General features: G+C 43.1%; 1 long non-coding RNA gene across 1 annotated transcript; it reads right to left on the reverse strand.

Moving 5' to 3' along the window:
• Positions 1–21,178: 21,178 nt before the first annotated feature.
• Positions 21,179–22,099, reverse strand: LOC124855754. Its single transcript, XR_007035135.1, has 2 exons — positions 21,940–22,099; positions 21,179–21,656 (listed from the first exon to the last, which is right to left on the reverse strand). It is a non-coding gene; the product is annotated as an uncharacterized LOC124855754 (long non-coding RNA).
• Positions 22,100–23,031: the final 932 nt, after the last annotated feature.

A 23,031-nucleotide genomic window follows, 5' to 3' on the forward strand; every position in this document is an offset into this window, starting at 1 on the left:
ACAAGCAGTCAAAACACATGTTACAGGCCTGCTCCCTATGCACCAACCACCCTCCTCTCCTCATACCCACTTCCTAGACTGAAGATCTCTGAGGAAGATGTAAATAGCCTCTTTCATTGTCAGAAGACCAGTAAGGCTCAAGGAACTGATAGTATTTCCTCCTTCTGCCTGAAGGCCTGCGCTGACCAACGGGCCCCCATTTTTAATCAGATCTGTCTGGAGCTGTGTAAGGTTCCCTCCTGCTTCAAGTGGATCACCAGCTTCCTGACCAGACCAGCAGCAGCAGCCGGTGAAGATGGGGAGCATCTTCTCCCACACAAGAACCATCAGCACCAGCGCCCCCCAGAGGTGTATTCTCACCCCACTCCTCTTTTTTCTGTACACAAATGACTGCACCTCAGTAGACCCATCTGTGAAACTCCTGACGTTTGCAGATGACACCACTGTTATTGGTCTGATTCAGGACAATGATGATTTTGCATATAGACAGGAGTTGGATCAGCTGGTCCACTGGTGCAGTCAGAACCACCTGGAGTTTAACCTGCTAAGGATAGTGGAGTTGAGAGTGGACTTCTGGAGAACACGCCCCATACTGCCTCCCCTCATTATCCTCAACAACACAATGTCTACTGTAGAACACTTCCGGTTCCTAGGAACCACCCTTAATCGTCTTCTACACATTCGGTCTGACCTGTGTTTGTCCATCAGGTTATGGTTCATCCACAAAATAGGACAGGTGCAAATTTAAATTAACAATTAGGTCTGCAGAGAGGATCATCAGGCTTAATCTTACCTCCATCCAGGACATGTACAGGGGTTGGACAATGAAACTGAAACACCTGTCATTTTAGTGTGGGAGGTTTCATGGCTAAATTGGACCGGCCTGGTAGCCAGTCTTCATTGATTGCACATTGCACCAGTAAGAGCAGAGTATGAAGGTTCAATTAGCAGGGTAAGAGCACAGTTTTGCTCAAAATATTGAAATGCACACAGCATTATGAGTGACATACCAGAGTTCAAAAGAGGACAAATTGTTGGCGCATGTCTTGCTGGCGCATCTGTGACCAAGACAGCAAGTCTTTGTGATGTATCAAGAGCCACGGTATCCAGGGTAATGTCAGCATACCACCAAGAAGGACGAACCACATCCAACAGGATTAACTGTGGACGCAAGAGGAAGCTGTCTGAAAGGGATGTTCAGGTGCTAACCCAGATTGTATCCAAAAAACATAAAACCACGGCTGCCCAAATCACGGCAGAATTAAATGTGCACCTCAACTCTCCTGTTTCCACCAGAACTGTCCGTCGGGAGCTCCACAGGGTCAATATACACGGCCGGGCTGCTATAGCCAAACCTTTGGTCACTCATGCCAATGCTAAACGTCGGTTTCAATGGTGCAAGGAGTGCAAATCTTGGGCTGTGGACAATGTGAAACATGTATTGCTCTCTGATGAGTCCACCTTTACGGTTTTCCCCACATCCGGGAAAGTTACGGTGTGGAGAAGCCCCAAAGAAGCGTACCACCGAGACTGTTGCATGCCCAGAGTGAAGCATGGGGGTGGATCAGTGATGGTTTGGGCTGCCATATCATGGCATTCCCTTGGCCCAATACTTGTGCTAGATGGGCGCATCACTGCCAAGGTCTACTGAACCATTCTTGAACACCATGTGCATCCAATGGTTCAAACTTTGTATCCTGAAGGTGGTGCCGTGTATCAGGATGACAATGCACCAATACACACAGCAAGACTGGTGAAAGATTGGTTTGATGAACATGAAAGTGAAGTTGAACATCTCCCATGGCCTGCACAGTCACCAGATCTAAATATTATTGAGCCACTTTGCAGTGTTTTGGAGGAGCAAGTCAGGAAACGTTTTCCTCCATCAGTATCACGTAGTGACCTGGCCACTATCCTGCAAGAAGAATGGGTTAAAATCCCTCTGACCACTGTGCATGACTTGTATATGTCATTCCCAAGACAAATTGACTCTGTATTGGCCTCAAAAGGAGGCCCTACACCATACTAATAAATTATTGCGGTCTAAAACCAGGTCTTTCAGCTTCATTGTCCAACCCCTGTATAAGTCTAAGGAAAAGTTCAGGAAAAGGCCTGCTAATATATCTACAGACCCCACACATCCTGGACACAAACTGATTGACTTTTACCTTCAGGTAAGCACTACAGAGGGCAATTTGAAAAACCAGGCACAGTTTCTATCCCCAGGCTGCCACTCTGATGACCACTTAAAAATCAGAGTTCCCAGATCAATACCATTATGAAAAACTTTGTTTTATATTATATATATTGATATTTTAAATGTCTTAATTGAGAGCAAGGTCAAACCGAAGTCAAATTCCTCGTTTCTGTGCTCAAACCTGCCAAATAATACAGATTCTGATTCCGAAATAGGATAATTTAAACATTGATACGCTTTCAAAATATAATGTGATGCACATTAATAAAAAACTCTTGGGGCCCTTAAAGTCTTTTTTACGATGTAAATTTAATAGAGTACATCACACTATCATCTGCAAAAAGAGGAAACAAAAAATAGGAAATATGTCCCTATAAAGTCTATTTAGTAAAAATACAAGAAACTCCCTGACCTGTTCATGGGGAACTACTGTAGTTGTCTTAAATCTTAAAATGTTAAGCGTTCATATTAAATAGCAATGGTAAAGTGCTTAGTTTCAAGTAGTTCTGCTTTGAAATTATTTAAAGAGAAAGCAGCTTAGTGCTAAAAGCTCTGGAATCTCCTTGATGCAAAAAGAGACATGAGGAAGAGAAGAAGACGAAGAGGTGATATTTTAAGTGGTTACACTCTAGAACACCTGAATGCAATCCAGTTTAAAGGCTGCACTGCAGGAATGTGGCTGCAGCTTCAGCAACTTTCTTTTGCTTTGAGAAAACATGATTTCAGGTTGAGAAACACAGAAATTCAAGGTGAACACAAACATCTGTACTGATTATTTCTATGGTGTCTGATGAGGAACTGGGGATAGGGAAGGGAAGGGGGCTTAGGATCATGGAGCATGGGTCCTGATAAGAATCCAACAGATAAGATGAGGTGGACAATGGAACTTTTGTCCAGTGATCAGAGCGGGATACAATACCCACCCAGATTGGGAGTGGGTGCTGGTGGGACAAAAGAAAGGTGAATTCCAACATTCTTTCAAAGATAGAGAGGCCCTTTGATGGCAAAGACCCACTCCACAGGTGAAGGAAGAGGAAGGATTCTGAAGGCTGATTACTGTGAATATTGTTGAGTAGATTTTAAATACAGACTAAATGCTGTTCTTTTTTTAAGTTACAAGCTGTACATCGTGTGTGGCTAAAAATAATAATTTGAAAAATCAAAGTGAGAGAGATTTCATCTAGTAAGTTTTAACACCAAACTTGTACAAACTGCAGGCTGCACTGTTACATCTGCAAGATAAGTGTGATTTAGGGACGTTTTTAGCTTCCACATCCATACATCCATAAATTACATCTGAAAATGAATACTAAAAACGTTTAACCCCCACCCACCCATAACTTCAAACATTAATATCAATAATTGAAATCCCGGTTTACATTATTGGTGAGATAAATTGGTTGTGTATGATCACTGCAGAAATTGATTTAATTAAGAAATTATAAATTACATGTTGCACAACAATTTGACTTTCAGAGCTTGTCACCATGTTGGTGAACTGATCTGTGCAATTCATATACATCATGGCTTGCATGCAAATCTCATCCAGGAAACAGAAAAACCCTTTATACTACTCGATCTACACATTTCAGTCATGTCAACGTTTTGAATAAAGGGCCAATTGTGCTTTGGAAACCTTAATTAGTCCTCCCTTTCATGCCACACAACTTCAAAAACTGCACTTCAGTGCACGGTATTGAATGGAAGGTTGGTATTCTGTGACACACCTAGTTCTAGAGAGTTGAAGCGAACCTGAGGGGGCTCAGATGCCCAAAATGTCAGTTTTCTTTCACCCTTTCTGCGGTTGTTTACCAGAAATGTATTTTATGGTTAATACATTTACTTTTGTCCTAAAATATAACCGCAGCAGACATTGCAAAAATTATTCGCTTACAGCTTTATTCAACTGAAAGAATCTTAGACACACACATCATTTCTAGAGGCAATTTAAAATGTTAACATTTTTAAGAAAATTCCAAGACACATTGACCCATTGAAACACAGAAATAAAAGTTAGTATTTTGCCGAATAAGTAAATGTTAAAGACCATGAAAGCACCAAATGAACATCAGGACATGTTTAGAGCAACTATGCATCCTAGATTGGTGTACTACATCAAAACTACTTCCACCAAGGTCAAAATCATATAGGAAAACTTATTAAAAGAAGCAGCAATGGCAGAATTGTGGAGGTGGTAGATGTGCTGCCTTTGAAAGTTCCTGATGATTTTGCAGTAGTCTGCCTTACAGCAGTTGATGCGGTCATTCCTGTCACATTTGCACCAGCCGGCATTACAGCAGCCAAGGTGGTCGTTCCTGTCACATTTGCACCAGCCGGCGTTACAGCAGCCAAGGTGGTCGTTCCTGTCACATTTGCACCAGCCGGTGTTACAGCAGCCAAGGTGGTCGTTCCTGTCACATTTGCACCAGCTGACATCACAGCAGCCAAGCTGGTCGTTCCTGTCACATTTGCACCAGCTGACATTACAGCAGCCAAGGTAGTCGTTCCTGTCCTATTCGCAGTAATGGACATTATAACTGTCGAGTTGATCATTTCTGTAGCGTTCTCCGCAGCAACAAAAAAAACTACCTGCAATAAATAAATAAAACTTTTATTTGCATATTAAAATTTTCTCCATGAACATCGGGCACTATTCAGGAATAAACATTACTTTCTATCCATATTATATGGATGGAAGGGAGAAGAGCCCTGATTTACTGTTTTAATACCTCAATTGACCAATTAACCTGCTTCTGTTAATCTTAATGAAGTACTAAGCAGGTAACAGATACATTTAAATAAATTGCACTGGAGCTGAGAAAGATCTAAAACATGCAAGGTAGCAGCTACTAAGCAGCAGGACTGGGGAACACTACGAGGTAGCAAATTAGTTTACTCAACTTAAAGTCACAAAACACAAATACACCAAGAGTTTAAATTTAGATTTGACAATCTAAACCAAGACTTGGAGGCAATATTGCATATATAACTTTAAGAACTACAGTTAAAACAAGCTAGCATTTTTTCACAACTTTGGCTTAAACCCTCCTGACCTAAATAAATTACACTTCGCAAATCAAGTTTTACTAATAATAATAAACTCTGAAAAACAAACTAACCTGTGTTGATAGATGGAAAGTAAGCAGAAGAGCTCCAAAGAAACCGAGGAACATCTTGTTCAGCTTTTTGCCTCAAGCAGGATTCTGTGTTTTCAAATGGACAAAGGGGATGCTGCTGTGCTTTTTAAATTTTGTGGGAATTTTTTCTACATGCAGATCCAACCTGTTTCTTACATAAGTGAATCAAGCTCATCTAACTGAGCTCACATTTGCATGAGAAAACCACTCCTTCCCATCAATAACTGAGAGCTTTTTCTATGTTGCTTTGATATTCACAACTTCCTACACATATTCACGTACTGGATCAATATGATGAGTAAACAATAAAAATAAAGGTAAGTATTGTTTAGTTTTAAAAAAAATTCTAACTAAATACGAGACATTGACAATCTGCCTATTTTGATGAAGAAAGTAAAACAGACATTTTACTGATAGTGACTTAAGATACACTTTGCAAGCCTAAAGTGGGCTTTCTATTGCAAGCATTTAGAACTAATGTTGGTGCATTGATGGAGCCACAAATTCTGCTATCTCGCAGAAATTCTGAAGGAGAATGTCCAGCCATCAGTTTGGGACCCTAAGCTCAAACGAATTTGGGTTATGCAGCAGTACAGTTATCCAAAGCACACCAACAAGTCCACCTCTGAAATGCACCAAAATACAAAAAGAAGGTTTTGGAGGGGCCTGATAAAAGTCTGGACTCAAATCAAATTGGTTGTCCTGCATGAACTTAAACATACTATTCATACTTCAATGTTTCTAAATAAAATAATAAAGTGAGGTTATCTCTCATATTTGATCATTTCTGATATATATGTTCTGATGAGGTTCCTTTTTCAGATTAAAAGTACCTTTTGAAAATAACCTTTTCTTAAGGTAGGAAACATGCTTCATTAATACCACATTTCTGTGATAACAATGTATAGTCTGTGTTTAATCTATGTGTCTTTCAGTGGTGCAGTTACTGAAATAAATTAACTTTTCGATAATATTCTAATTTATTGAAATATACATATATAGAGAGAGAGATAGAGGCATGTTCAATAAATTAGAATATGTGTTCCAATGATGATATATATACTGCTCAAAAAAAAAATAAAGGGAACACTTAAACAACACAATATAACTCCAAGTAAATCAGACTTCTGTGAAATCAAACTGTCTACTTAGGACAATCAATTTCACATGCTGTTGTGTAAATGGAATAGACAACAGAGGGAAATCTTTGGCGATTAGCAAGACACACTCAATAAAGGAGTGGTTATGCAGATGGGGACCACAGACCACTTCTCAGTACCTATGCTTTCTGGCTGATGTTTTGGTCACTTTTGAACGTTGGTGGTGCTTTCACACTCGTGGTAGCATGAGACGGATTCTACAACCCACACAAGTGGCTCAGGTAGTGCAACTCACCCAGGATGGCACATCAATGCTAGCTGTGGCAAGAAGGTTTGCTGTGTCTGTCAGCGTAGTGTCCAGAGCCTGGAGGCGCTACCAGGAGACAGGCCAGTACACCAGGAGATGTGGAGGAGGCCGTAGGAGGGCAACAACCCAGCAGCAGGACCACTACCTCCACCTTTGTGCAAGGAGGAACAGGAGGAGCACTGCCAGAGCCCTGCAAAATGACCTCCAGCAGGCCACAAATGTACATGTGTCTGCACAAACGGTTAGAAACAGACTCCATGAGGATGGTATGAGGGCCCAATGTCTACAAATGAGGGTTGTGCTCATAGCCCAACACCGTGCAGGACGCTTGGCATTTGCCAGAGAACACCAAGATTGACAAAGTCGCCACTGGCGACCTGTGCTCTTCACAGATGAAAGCAGGTTCACACTGAGCACATGTGACAGACGTGACAGAGTCTGGAGACACCGTGGAGAGTGATCTGCTGCCTGCAACATCCTTCAGCATGACCGGTTTGGCAGTGGGTCAGTAATGGTGTGGGGTGGCATTTCTGTGGAGGGCCGCATGGTCCTCCATGTGCTCGCCAGAGGTAGCCTGACTGCCATTAGGTACCGAGATGAGATCCTCAGACCCCTTGTGAGACCATATGCTGGTGCGGTTGGCCCTGGGTTCCTCCTAATGCAGGACAATGCTAGACCTCATGTGGCTGGAGTGTGTCAGCAGTTCCTGCAAGATGAAGACATTGAAGCTATGGACTGGCCCGCCCGTTCCCCAGACCTGAATCCAATTGAGCACATCTGGGACATCATGTCTCCCTCCATCCACCATCACGTTGCACCATAGGAGTGTCCAGAAGTTGACAGATGCTTTAGTCCAGTACTGGGAGGAGGTCCCTCAGGAGACCATCCGCCGTCTCATCAGGAGCATGCCCAGTCGTTGTAGGGAGGTCAGACAGGCATGTGGAGGCCATGCACAATACTGAGCCTCATTTTGACTTGTTTTAAGGACATTACATCAAAGTTGGATCAGCCTGTAGTGTGTTTTTCCACTTTAATTTTGTGTGTGACTCCAAATCCAGGCCTCCATTGGTTAATACATTTGATTTCCATTGATGATTTTTGAGTGATTTTGTTGTCAGCACATTCAGCCTTGTACAGAACAAAGTACTCGTACTCGTCGTCTTCCGCTTATCCGGGACCGGGTTGCGGGGGCAGCAGACTCAGCAGAGACGCCCAGACGTCCCTTTCTCCAGACACCTCCTCCAGCTCCTCCAGGGGGAGCCCAAGGCGTTCCCAGGCCAGCCGAGAGACATAGTCCCTCCAGCGTGTCCTGGGCTGTCCCCTGGGCCTCCTCCCGGTGGGACGTGCCTGGAACACCTCCCGAGGAAGGCGTCTAAGAGGCATCCGGTATAGAAGCCCGAGCCACCTCAACTGGCTCCTCTCAATGTGGAGGAGCAGCGGCTCTACTCCGGGCCCCTCCCGGATGGCCGAACTCCTCACCCAGCAGCATCGACAATAGATGCGGAGAACATGGTCCACTCGGACTCTATGTCTCCAACATCCCCCGGGATCTGGTCAAAGCTCTCCCGGAGGTGGGAGTTGAATACATCCTTGGCCGAGGGCTCCGCCAGGCGTTCCCAGCAGACCCTCACTATGTGCTTGGGCCTGCCAAGTCTGTCCGGCTTTCTCCTCCTCCAGCGGATCCAACTCACCACCAGGTGGTGATCAGTGGACAGCTCAGGCCCTCTCTTCACCCGAGTGTCCAAAACATGCGGCAGAAGGTCTGATGATACGACAACAAAGTCGATCATCGACCTCCTGCCTAGGGTGTCCTGGTGCCAAGTGCACTGATGGACACCCTTAAGTTTGAACATGGTGTTCATTATGGACAATCTGTGACTAGCACAGAAGTCCAATAACAAAACACCACTCGGATTCAGATCGGGGAGGCCATTCCTCCCAATCACGCCTCTCCAGGTGTCACTGTCGTTCCCCACGTGGGCGTTGAAGTTCCCCAGCAGAATAATGGAGTCCCCGGGAGGGGCACTATCCAGCACCCCCGACAGGGACGCCAAGAAGGCCGGGTACTCTGCACTACCACTCGTCCCGTAGGCCGAAATGATAGTCAGAGACCTCTCCCCAACCCGAAGGCGCAGGAATACGAACCTCTCATCCACTGGGGTAAATCCCAACACAATACGGCTGAGCTGGGGGGCAACAAGCAAACCCACAAAAGCCCACCGCCTCTCCCCGTGGGCCACTCCAGAGTAGAAGAGAGTCCAACCCCTCTCAAGGAGATGGGTTCCAGAGCCCACGCTGTGTGTGGAGGCGAGCCGACTATTTCTAGTCGATATCTCTCGACCTCCCGCACAAGCTCAGGCTCCTTCCCCCCCAACGAGGTGACATTCCACGTCCCTAGAGCCAGCCTAAGCATCTGGGGATCGGGCCGCTGAGGTCTCCACCTTCGTCCGCCACCCAATCCTCTTTGCACCGATCCCTCACGGTTCCCCCTGCAGGTGGTGGGCCCACTGGGGGATGGCCTCGCGTCTCTCGTTCGGGCTCTGCCCGGCCGGGTCCCGCAAGGAGCAACCCGGCCACCAGGCGCTCTCCGACGAGTCCCGACCCCAGGCCTGGCTCCAGGGTGGGACCCCGGCTCCGCCGTACCGGGCGACGTCACGTGCCTCGATATTTTGGTCCTCATGAGGGATTCTTGAACCACTCTTTGTCTGACCCATCAACTAGAGCCTGTTTGCCATGGGAGACCCTACCAGGGGCATTTAGGCCCCAGACAACATAGCCTCTAGGATCATTTGAGCACTCAAACCCCTCCACCACGTTAAGGTGGCGGTTCAAGGAGGGGTATAAAGTATTCAATGAGAATATTTCATTCATTCAGATCTAGGATGTGTTAGTTGAGTGTTCCCTTTATTTTTTTGAGCAGTGTATATATATATGGCTTTAAACAATTCTCGGTAGCTGTGTCAAAAGTGACAGAATGAGTTTCAACAGTTTGAGGCAAGCCTCCCCTTTTCATTGGCGACCTTTGCATCACCGCTGTCCTGGGCAAGCCCCTCCTTCTGCCCAACCATTCGAAATACAGGAAGTGTAAATTCTGGGGTGGGATAGAATTTAATGCAGTCCCACACAAAGCCCATAAACTACCTATTCCCAGTAAGCAGGGGGCATCAACTCCCCATTGCAGATGCAAAAAAGGAATAGATTACTAGTATTCAAGATGCAACTGAAAAGTTACTTTTAACTAGTGTTTATGTACCTCCTTCCATTATCACCATGGGCAACTTTCAACACAGCCCATATCAGAAATTGCCATTGCTCTTTTTTCCTGTAGCGCGAATGTATTTAATCTTCTGGCATAGCTCCCTTCAGTTTAGGTCCTACCAGTCCAAGAAGTTTAGATGAAGTCTTAATTTCTTTATAAACTGGTGTAGCCTCTTGGCATTAGTTTAAAAGTTTTAAATTGGATACTGAATTCAGTGTCAGATTTTTCGCTCTGAGATGTTCTGAGATCAGACCAAGTATGTATGGTATTGTTCTGGAACTCTTGACTGTCAAGTGTTCATCAGAGAAACAGCCCGGGGTAAGAAACGGTCTCTGAAATTGTCTATGTTTTAGCAAATAGTATTCTGTAGTGCCAACCTGAAGGTAAAAGTCTACTGCTAAAATGCAACTGCTATCAAAACAATGGCCAGGACGTCAAATTAAGACACAAAAAATGTATGTCTAAAATAAGTTTGTTGTCATTTTATCATTATCTGCAGCTTACCACTTTGCTGCGTTCATCGTTTCTATATGGAACTAGTGATGTAATGTTCATTTATAACAGAACTAGAAAATGGGATTACTTTATAAATGAAACTAGTTAATAAAAGGATGCTATGGCTACTGTTAATGGTCTAAATCAGAGGTCACGGATTAGCGGAGCAGGGTCTGGACCCGGGTCCACGTACCGTCCAATTCGGACCCAACCTGATTTTAAACATTTATTTATTACTGCATGTTGTCCAACAGTGTCTGACTTCACTTGCTCTGCATCTTGTGTTAATATATGGAGCATCTGACCCCGGGCTGCACGTGATGTAAGTCAGGCAATGAGCTGTGTCATTCATGGCTGTTGCTGCTACCCTAACCGCAACGCATTTTCTCATGTACTAAGTAGATATTGTAGTATTTCTTCGTTATGCTTGAATCAAACTGTATTTAAATAATAATGACAACGTCTATCTTGGCAATGCCGTTTATTCCACCATCTTGGATCTTATTCTCTCCCAAACTCCTGTTCCAACTCTCGCAGGATTTTAACATCATTGCCACAATTTAATCAGAACACCATCTAGTGGACAATGTGAACCTTACACTATATGTTACATTTTCTTCTTAAAAAAATCTATTGTTCCACAGAAAGAAAAGAAACAGCTGGACTTGACTAAGTCCATCCATCCTTCCTTCCATCCATCCATCCATCCATCCATCCATCCATCCATCCATCCATCCATCCATCCATCGTCTTCCGCTTATCCAGGGTCAGGTCGCAGGGGCAGCAGCCCAAGCAGAGAGACCCAGACCTTCCTCTCCCCACCCACTTGGGCCAGCTCGTCCGGGGTGTTCCCAGGCCAGCCGAGAAACATAGTCCCTCCAGCGTGTCCCGGGTCTTCCTGTAGGCCTCCTCCCGGTGGGACGTGCCCGGAACACCTCACCAGGGAGGCGTCCAGGAGGCATCCTAACCAGATGCCCGAGCCACCTCAACTGGCTCCTCTCGACATGGAGAAGCAATGGCTTTAATCTGAGTCCCTCCCTGACTTCTCACCCTACCTCTAAAAGAGAGCCCAGATGCCCTGCGGAGGAAACTCATTTCGGCCGCTTGTATCCGTGATCTCATTCTTTCGGTCATGACCCAAAGCTCATGACCATAGATGAGGGAAAGAACGTAGATCGACCGGTAAATAGAGAGCTTAACTTTTTGACTCAGCTCTCTCTTCATCACGACAGACCTGTACAGTGCCCGCATCATAGCTGACGCAGCACCAATCCGCCTGTTGATCTCCCACTCCATTTTTCCCTCATTCGTGAACAAGATTCCAAGATACTTGAACTCCTCCACTTGAGGCAGGACCTCCCCCATGTTGGGATTATCAATCTGAGAATATTATTTAATATTTAATATTAATATTTTAATATTTTATCAAATAATATTTCGGTCTGTTAAGGGTTGTCCTGTGAATACCAGCCCAGTAAGGCGATGGTATTAGGACAAAATAGAAAGGTGTGAGACGAGCTCTGACATTATTGAACAGCATAAACTCTGCACAAATATGGAATGAATTCACACAATTTCTTAAAATACAAGAATTTATTAACAAAAATAAGTCAACTCAAAGTCAAACATATTTCAATCAACAAACTCTTTACTGTGCTAAAACAATCCAACTAAACTACCTAGCAGAATTAAAGAATAAGGAAGACTAATGGGCTATATACAATGTAAACAAGTTTATTAAAAAGATGATTGAAAGCCATGACCAAATAAGTGATGCAACATTACCATCCAATGTTATTTATGTTTGAGAACCAAGGATCTGGAATTTAAGTTCAGTTAGTCTTGGAACCAACTTAGGCAATAATAATCAAACGTTTAGACAACCATTCACAATGCAAGATCAGATAAAATATTATTTTAATAAAATAATATTTTAAATAATGGTTTGCTGAATAAAACCAACCTTCTGGATGACCATTTCTCAATGGTGTCTAATTAGCTGACTTTATTTATTAAAATAATATTTAAAGAAATATTATTAAGGGAGTATTTTGGAAAAGAGCCAAATCTTTCTGGAGAAATGGGGCTTAATGGTGTTTACTTAGTTATGAAATCTAGTAAAATTATGTTTAGGGATTATTATTCACTAGCTTGAAAACTAACAACCTTTCTGTTAAATATTCTTTAGTAGCAAGCACGTGTTCTTACCGGTTAGCAGTTGAACTAACAAAAGAAGCTGATAGCTTAGCACCAGAATCAAACACATACCTTTAAAATACCAGGGTTAATAAAAGGGTTAAAATGCATAAGCGCGGACGGCGTGTTATGATCGACCTTCTGTTTAAAATCACCCTTTAAATAAAGTTTGTCTTAACTTTACAAACACACAGACAAAGAACACAAAACTGAACATGTGTGCTGCAGATATTCTGCTAGCACCAAGATAGCTGAGTTCAACACAAACAAAACCCAACTTCATAAAATGAAAAATGTTTAGATCATTTCAATCTAAATCCTTCTATTTCTCTGCCCAAACACTTAACCTCATGAACTGTGGTGAGGAACGTTGTCCAAGGCAGCGAAGTTTGAAGAAAGCATCGACAGTGAACAATGGTTAGCTACAGCTAACCTCCTTAGCTACTGAGGGGTTTGAAGGTGCGGCCGTTCTGTCGGGCCCACCAAACTGCACGTTACCACGGTGATGTGGCCTCCGTTGTCCTCCTGCTGCACTTGGCGTTGTGCTGGGAACTCTCTGGAAACAGTTCGCTTCTGCAGATCTCAGAGAGAACAGTCAAGCCATGCTTGTACCTTGGTTACCCCGTTCATGAATGAAAATCACCGGATACGCAGACAGTGATTTATTTGTACTTAGCTTGTGCATATGATCGCCTGATATTATGGATCCAGTTGAAGAGTTTATGTCTGTTTGCCAGCAAAGAGACATCAGCGCGCTTTGTCCCCCTCCTATCCCTTATGAACACAGGTGTGGAAGAGATCAGACCATTGAAAAGGGGGTGCTTTTATTTGGCCAGTGATGTCACAGGAAGTCTGCAGTTCAGGGACTCCAAAAAGGGTGGGTAGTCTGAACTGCTGTTGGGTGCATAAGCGCAAACCCGTCCCCCCACCCATAGGCGGGGGGAGGCTACCCTCTCGTTCACCGGGGTGAACGCCAACGTACAGGTGCCGAGATTGGGGACAACTAGTATGCCCACTCCAGCTAGGCGCCTCTCACCAGGGGCAACTAAGTCCATGAAATGGACTTGTGGCCACCATGGAACTAGCCACAGGTTTTCTGGTGACATCCTCTAATGTCGGTAAGGGGTAATGAGGTCTGTGTATAGCTTTGTTAAGGGGCCTGGGGTCTAGGCACACTCTCAATCTGCCTGTTTTCGGCTTCTCTACAACAACGAACGCATTCACCCAGTCTGTGGGTTCTGTAACCTTACGGATAATGTCATTCTTCCCCATGCTGTCAAGCTCATCTTTAAGTCAGTCTCGCAGAGCAATAGGGATTCTTGGCGGTGGATAGAATGTAGGAGCTCTCTCTGGGTTGACATGGAAATTACAGTCACCCTGAAATTCTCCAGTGCCCAGGAAAACATCAGTGTATTCTTTTAGTGTGTTCTAAGAGTCAATTTTTTCTTTTACCTCAGTCACAACCATCACAATCTTTACTAAGTTGAGGTCACGGCAAGCTTTCATTGCTAGAACAGGTGGAGCACTGGTGTCAATGACGTGAAAGTCTAGCATTAGTGTGGTGCTTTTATGTTTGCGCTTTCGTTTACATTTTCCATCAATGCTGAGAAGATGTCCTCTGTAGTCTGGGAGCTTGCTTGTTGCTGGCTTCAGTGGCTCGTCTTGGAAGAGTGTTCGGAAAATGTTAACTGGAATGGTGTTAGCCTGTGCACCAGTATCTACTTTAAATCTCACTTTATGTGGGGGAGAGCCTAGCTCTACATCTGCATAAGCTTGCTCATTGCTGTCACCCTCATTTTCAATTGCGATGCTGTCAATGTAAAGGCCGCTCTGTTCATCATCTGTGTCTTGTTCAACAGTCCCAGTGTTCTCCCTGGCAGTATGTATTGTCTGGTGGTGAAAACTTGTTTGTGAAAAACGTTTTGACCTGCATGCCTCAGCGAAGTGGTTCATCTTTTTGCACTTTTCATGCATTGTTTCCCTTTTGCTGGACAGTTCTCTTTCGCACTGTGTTGCCCTGCACAGTAGCTGCACACCTTATATGCTGTACTAGCATGCTTTTGGGGTTTTAAACCTTTCTGCTGTTCTGGGATAGCCCATAGCTGTCTAATGGGAAGTCTGCATCTTGGCTGAGGAGTTTCTCACGTACATGGGGTGAATTAGTGGCAAATACAATGCGGTCTCTGAACATGTCAACACTATTTGGGTATCCACAGTCCTTAACAAGCAGTTTTAGATCTGTCACGAATTGTTCAAATGTCTCATGCTTGCCCTGCATATTCTGGTGAAATTTATATCTAGCAAAGATGGGGTTTGCTTTGGGAGCAATATAATCAGTGTACTTATCATAATATGTCTGTAGCTTCTTGGCTTCATCTGCTGTGAGCGTCCAGGTGTTGTAAACATCACGTCCCTTCTCCTTGATCCATAGAAGGGGGTAGCTACACTTGGCCTCCTCCCCTTTTTCTTGCAAGGGGCCTGTGAACATCAACTCAGCATGCTGCTTGAAACACCGCCATGCTTCGGGTAGGTTTTTGGAATCCCAATCCATCCACAGAGCAGGAACACCGTAAGCATCCATTTCTTTTAACGATGATTCGGATCAGTATCCCCTTTTTCTGACACCATGCAGTATTTCTTTGTTATACTTGATTCAAACTGTATTTAAATAATAATGACGTCTGTCTTGGCAATGCAGTTTATTCCATCATCTTGGAACTTATCCTCTACCGAACTCCCGTTCCAACTCTCACAGTTTAACATCATTGCCACAACTTAATCAGAACACCATCTAGTGGACAATGTGAACCTTACACAACATGTTACAGATATAAACATTTTATTTCTGCCGGCTGCCACATCTGACTTTTGAACAGGCGCAACGAACAGCTATGTGGGTCAGCGACATTCTGGTCCAAACTCCAAACCAGTTGGTGGCAGTAATACAATACATTGTTGTATGTCAACCACCAGAAAACAACAAAGAAGAAACTATGCGGGTCCTTCGACGTGGATTGCTAAGTTTGGGAGTTTACGCTTGCTGATCGTAAAATGATTTGGTGCACAGATGAATGAGTAAAAAAAGATTGCTTCATCAAAAATACGTAAAGTGGATTATGAAAATCACACATTTAAAGATGAATGGACAGAAACATACGGTCTCTTACAGCACAACACCAAGCATACAAGTGTTCACTGTTAGTACAGTGGATTTTGGGAAAACACAAAAAGCCTTTCACTGACTGGGAAATGATTAAAGAGTGCATTCAAGCTGTGGCAGAAACACTTTTAGATGGAAAAGAAGGACATTAACTTGAGGAAACGGTTAAGCAACCTGCCATGCCTGCCAAAAGTACAACGAGTGTCATTTTCGAAATAGCACTGACCCACATACAGAGAACACTCAGAGGAAACAAACTGAAAGTGTAACGGTGGGCGGTGGGGTTCGGCCGGAGGGCACGAACCACTGGTGATCACCGGCTTAATCTGAGAGACGTGGGCTCCTACTGTCCAGTTGGAAGGCAAAATGGGAGCTGGTTCCTCCACCGAGTCGTCAGTGGCAAACTGTCTGAAGAGGGAATTTGGCTCAACATTCTTGGGTCCAGGCCTGAAAGAGATACATATATCAAAAAGGGAGAAAAATAAAGACCATCGTGACTGTCGAAAATTGAGTCTCTTTGCTGACTGGAGGTAGGCCAAGTTTTTATGATCAGTCCAGACTTGCACAGGATGCTTGGCTCCCTCCAGCCAGTGGCGCCATTCTCCAAGACCAGTTTTATGGCTAGTAATTCCCTGTCCCCCACATCATAGTTCCTTTTGGTGTTGCTTAATCTGCGAGAAAAAAAAAGCACAGGGATGAAGTTTCCCCTCCTCAGAGTTCTGGGAAAGAACAGCCCCCACACCGATGTCAGAAGCATCAACTTCCAGGATGAACTGTTTTGAGGAGTCGGGGTGAACTAAGATAGGAGCTTGTGAGAACTTTACTTTTAGGGCCTGAAAAGCCGCTTCGGCTTCAGATGACCAGGAAAACGAGACCTTAGACAAAGTGCGGTGAGGGGTGCAGCTATGATACTATAGTCCTTGATGAAACGCCTGTAGAAATTAGCAAAACCAAGAAAACACTGAAGAGCTTTTCAGGAGTCTGGTTCAGGCCATTCCAGAACTGCCCTTATGTTCTCCAGATCAGAACGTACCTGTCCACCCTCGAGGATGTAGCCCAAAAATGTGACAGACGGCTGATGAAATTAACACTTTTTGGCCTTAACAAACAGGCGGTTCTCCAGGAGACGCTGAAGTATCTGGCGAACATGTGTGCAATGCTCCTCAATGTCCTTGGAGTAAATCAAAATATCATCAAGGTACACAAAAACAAAAATATTCAGAAAGTCTCTGACATCGTCATTGACTAAAGCCTGGAAAACAGCAGGAGCATTGCACAGTCCAAATGGCATGACCAGGTACTCGAAATGGCCCAACGGTGTTTTGAAGACCCTCTTCCACTTGTCCCCCTGGTGGATCCTGACAAGATGGTAGGCATTTCTGAGATCTAATTTGGAGAATATGGTTGCACCATGGACCGGTTCAAAGGCGGACGTTATGAGAGGAAGTGGGTATTTATTCTTAATCGTGATCTGATTTAAACCTCTATAGTCAATACAGGGCCGTAGTGAACCTGAGAGGAGTCAAGAATATGGCTTTGGTTAGTGTGTTCAGATAGGGTTCTTCTGAGCATTTCTGCTGGATCTCGTTGGCCAGAGTGTTCTGTCATTTTCGAAATAGCACTGACCCACATACAGAGAACACTCAGAGGAAACAAACTGAAAGTGTAACAGTGTTTATTTACAGTACGTGAGCACAGGGACATGATTGGGTAAATTCGCCAACTGAAAGAGAGGGGAAAAGAACTGGTGAAACAGGGAACGGTGTTAATGAAACGATACTTGTAAACAAGAAAGCGTCTTACTAAGTAAATGCCGTCAGGTTGCCAGGGGTAGATGGAGTCAGAACCTGGGTGTGCGAAGCTAGGTTGTCCAGATGCTTCAGTATGAGCTGGGGAGTGAATACTGGTGAATTCATGAGAGAGTTCAATGTTCAGGTACTTGCCACGAACCACTGGAGATCACCGGCTTAATCTGAGAGACGTGGAAAGTAGGGTGAATACGAAGGCTTGCTGGAAGGCGAAGGCAAACCGCAGAGGGGCTGATAACAGTCTCAATTTCGTAAGGAACAATGAAGCGAAGCGGAAGTTTCCTAGACATAGACTTGAGTGGCACGTCTCGTGCCGATAACCACATTTCTGGCCGGGCTGATACTTGGGTGCAGGTCAGCGTCTTCGATCAGCAAAACGCTTATTTTGGTCAGCAGTTCGTTGGAGGGCTTGAATGGTTGTGGTCCAGATCTTACGGCAGCGGCGAATGTGTTGTTGAACTGATGTGACTGTGATGTCCTTTTCGTCGGCTGAGAACATAGGTGGCTGGTATCCGAGACATGCTTTAAAAGGTGAATGTCCAGTTGCAGAAGATATGTGAGAGTTGAGGGCATACTCAACCCAGGGTAGATATGAGCACCAGTCTGTGGGGTTTGTGGATGTGAGGCAACGTAAGGTGGATTCCAGTTGTTGGTTTAATCTTTCTGTCTGACCGTTGGACTGAGGATAGTAACCAGAAGTGAGTGAAACTTTTGCTCCTAAGGCTAAACAAAACTGTCTCCAAACCTGAGAGATGAACTGTGGGCCGCGGTCAGACAGAATGTCCTGAGGAATCCCATGGAGGCGAAAGACATGCTTGGTAAGGAGTCTGGCTGTTTGTAATGCTGATAGACGTTTTCTGAGGGGTATGAGATGACATGACTTAGTAAAACGGTCAACGATTGTGAGTACAGTAGTCATACCTGAAGAACGAGGCAGTCCTGTAACAAAATCTAAGGCTATGTGGGACCAAGGTCGATTAGGTATGCTGAGGGGTCAGAGAAGACCTGCAGGGGGCTGATTGCTGGATTTGTTCCTGGCGCAAATGGCACAGGCCTGAACAAAATCTTTGACATATTTATGTATGGATGGCCACCAAAACCTTTTCTGGACCAAAGCTATGGTTCTGCTCACACCAGGATGGGCCGAAAATTTGGCTGAATGAAGCCAATCAATGAGCTTAACATGTACTTGAGAGGGAACATAAATGCGGTTCGGTGGTCCCGTGCCAGGATCAAGTTCCTGTTGTTGAGCCCTGCTAATGACATCCTCAATCTCCCATCTAACACACACACGCACAAAAACCCAGAACCCTGACAACGAGAGCTGAATTATACCAAGTTACCTAGACCCAGCTCGAAGGTGCTGTTCAAAGTATATTTAATATTGGTACTGGATTGCTCTTTTCTGTTCAGCACATGATTTCATTGGCATATGAATAAATGATCAGTAGTTGAAAAAAAAACTAGTGTTAATTAAATGTTAAATAATTGATTTAAAACTTTCGGACCCCAAAGTGTTTGGATGAGGGAAGGGACCTCGTGCTATTTTAATTGGGGACTCCTGGTCTAAATACTACAACCAACAGAAATGCCTGATAATCTACACAATGTTACCTTTCGTAAGTCCAGAACAGGCTAGTGTCTATTTCGGCTCGTTTTCTGGTAACAAGCTCATAGGTTCTGCTCTGCTAGCAGCTGAACAAGGAGGAGGCAGATGAAAGCTTATGGAACTTTATTCCTCTTCTTGGCAAGATGAACTACCACAACACTACAACTTAGTCTCTACCGCCCCACCCCTGCCCTAACCTGGGTAGCTTTAATAGCAGAAGATTATATGCAAACTTTCAAACAATAAAATATTTAAGACAGTTTAAAAGACCATTTAATATGATAGCCATATCAGAGACCTGAATAACCCCTGAAAAAGGTGAAGATTTTAAACTAAATAGAAATGAATTTCTGCATTTAGATAGGATACATAAGGAGAAGTGGCACTTTGTATTGGTAAAAAATTCAACTACCAAAAAGTAGTGTTTTTTGTCCTGGGATGGATTTGTAGTAGGTTTTGGTGGTGATCACTAAGGAAATGCATAAAATAAAGTGATTTGATATTAAATATAATCAAAACTAAATTTATGCTATTTGGAAAACATAAAAATATAGATGTAAATATATGTATTGATAATGTAAATATTGAAAGGGTCAATTAAATTAAATTTCTTGGTCTGGTGTTAGACCACAAAATCTGCTGGAAATCACATGTTTGGGAAAGTTGGCCCAGAGCCTTGCCATCCTGTGGAAAACTAGCATATCCTCAATCACAAATCTCTGTATGCATTGGATTGTACATTACTATTACCATATTTGACTTACTGAGCAGACATGTGGGAAAACACAAAAAATATCCAAGCAATAACAATATTTGATTAATTAAGAGTGGTACAAACCAACTTTGTATAATAAAAAAAGAAACAGGAAAATTTCCAGACTTGGTTCAGCACAAACTATATTTAAAGCAAGAAACAATTTACTTCCTGAAAAAAATGAAATAGTTTGCAGAGAGTGATGGAGGATATGATTTAAGAGGGAATCAGAATTTAAAAATCAATGGCATAAGAATGACTTTAAAAGTATGTGCATTTCAATGGCACAATTGAAAGCAGTTTAAACAGGGATGCATAATTGCATTATGTCTCTTGTGAAGTGTTGCCTGATTGTTTTATCTTTAAAAAAAAATAAAAAAAAAGGTAGTTACAGTTACAAGGTAAGGTCAAATAATTTTAAACTTCTGCCTACCTCCTTTTCAAACAAATTGTCATGTAAATATGCATCATGCATGAATATGAATGCTTGAAATAAAACCGATAAGTGGAATTACTAGTCAGAGGTCAGTGATCTTGTTTAGCAGTTCTGCAAATACTGTGATGCAATAGTTCATACGGAATGGAGAAAACTGAACAGAAAAATGGTTTTTATATACACAGCACCTGGAAAGACTAAATTCAACTTTTCTTGCACTTGACTCCAAGTACATAAAAAAAAAAGCTGCGTTTTATGTTTAGGCAATCTGGGCCATAGGCCAAATATTTAAATGGTTAAGATCTGCAGTGTGATATGCAGCACCATTGCAAGTTGATAACTGCAGTTTAAAACCTGTACACTTTAGGTTTACCTTTAACAGGGGTTGTTAAAGTCACCAAGGTAACGTTTATCCAACTCTGGTACTATGCAACCTCAATTTTGATGGGAAGAAATTGATCCAAGACAAAGTCTGCAAGTTAGCAAATTTGCCTTGTGGTTTAAGACAGCAACCAAACCGCAATGAAGTCAGTTTGAGCAGTCAACATTTGACAGCAATGTTCCTTTTGGCAGCGATTGGGGCTGGGGGTAACTCCACCTTAATTCTTGAGATTTAACTTTAAGCAGATCATAAGCCCAATTTAATTTGTAGTTCTGACTGAAAGACCACAAAAACAAAAGATTAAATCTTTCAATTTAAAGGGGGGCAATAAAAAGGCAGACATTTTAAGGCTTTATTAACTTCCAGACAAGTTTCATGCTTTACATTTAAATAGATACAAATCTTAGCCTTTCAGAACTAGTTCCTTAATAGAAAAAGCTTGACATTTTCTCCCACCCCCATAAACATTACTAATTACTACTGGCGCCGTGTACTCCCGATTAAGAAAGATATATAGTTCATGAAACACCTAGCAAGGCTCAGGACATGCTGAGGGGAACAGGGCGCGTCCTGATTTGGTGCGTAAAACGGATGAAAGTTCTTTTTAGGTGAACTTCATGTTGAAGAGGCTGATGTTCGCTTCCACTCTCCAGCTGGCCCGACAGGACGGGCGGAGTTAGTCCTTTACTTGGACCAATCGAGAAGGCAGACAAAAGCTAAGGTCATAGGGAACAGGAGCAGCGGGATGACTGTGGTCCTTCCACTGATGCTGTTGGCGGTGTTGTTGGTCACGTTCTTTGAAGTTGCCTGAACCACCTGCAACAAGAGCGGAACACCAGTAACGTTATAGCCCGCGCAGTTACGTCTTCACACAGTTAAACAGGAACCCAAACATCGATGGAGATTAATGTGAATAAAGCAGGGTTATTTAACGTAAATATACAAAAAAGTTATTTATTTAACGTAAATACACAAAAAAGTTAAGGGGAAAACAATTGTTTTCTTTAACTTAAGTTAAAGAAGCTGGCCACTCAAACATTCATGCCAAAATAAAAATGGCAATAAAATTACAAGAGACGTCTTAGAAGAAAAAACTAACCTGGGATGAGAGATAAAAAGCCAGCAGCAGAGCTGAAAGCAAACTGACGCACAGTTTAGTCATCTTGCTGGTTGGTGTTCAGGCAGCGACTCCAAACGCGTCAGCAGCTCAAGAGATTCAACCAAGACCTTCTTCTGGGCTTTTTATACTCCAAGTGACATCAGCGCCATCATCATCAACCACAGTTGCTGCTGCGCAAGCTGCTTTCAGGGTCGGTCTGGAAATCACAAAATCAAAGAAAGACTAGAAAAATTTGCATTTCCTGCGAAAATGCAGTGTGAATGCTGAAAGCAGATTTTTTTTTTTTAGCTGAAAGCTGGCAGAAACAAGCTGAAATTGACTGCAGACTGGCTGGCAGAAAGTGGCTAAGGTTGACAGCAGAATATCAACTGAAATCAGATAAATTAGTAGAAATAGCAGAAACATTTGCAAAGAAAAACTGTCATCTGATCTGTTTAAGCAGGAAGACTATTAGCTATAAAACAGCTTAACAATGTAAAGTTACCTCAAACCTACTTGTTGAAAGAGTTGTTGAAATGCGAGAACTGACAAAAACTTTAAAAAAGCAGGAAGGAGCTGCCATAGATGAGCTGAAAAACAGACTGAAGCAAAAATATAGCCTAAGAAGTTGAAGTCAGTGCTAAAATACATAAAAAATTGCAGACATTTCAGAAAAAATGAGCTAACAACAAATACACTGAAGAAACACAAGAACAAACAAGAAATTGCCTAAAAAGGCAAATGTGTTCTTCAGTTAAGAGAGAAGAGAAGGGAAAGAGAAGCTAAATTGCTAACATTAGCATATTGGGTATCACTAGCATGAAGGCTGATATTAATTTAACCCATCTACTATGCAAAAAGCAATGTATAAGCTAAAATCAGCGTATATACAAAAGTCTATGAAATTGCCGTTTAAAATTATTCACTCTTCAGCATTCACACAATAATAATAGTAATAAACTAGAACATTTCTGAAGAAATTTAGACGGGGCCTGCCTCTTAGCGCGTGCTTCTAGGACCAGAGCCAAAGGTTGTGGGCCTGAGAACCAAAGCAACAGAACGGTGTGCAACACGATTGAGGGTAGAATGTTA

Source organism: Girardinichthys multiradiatus, chromosome 19 (genome assembly GCF_021462225.1).
Source record: "Girardinichthys multiradiatus isolate DD_20200921_A chromosome 19, DD_fGirMul_XY1, whole genome shotgun sequence".
Lineage (NCBI taxonomy): Eukaryota > Metazoa > Chordata > Actinopteri > Cyprinodontiformes > Goodeidae > Girardinichthys > Girardinichthys multiradiatus.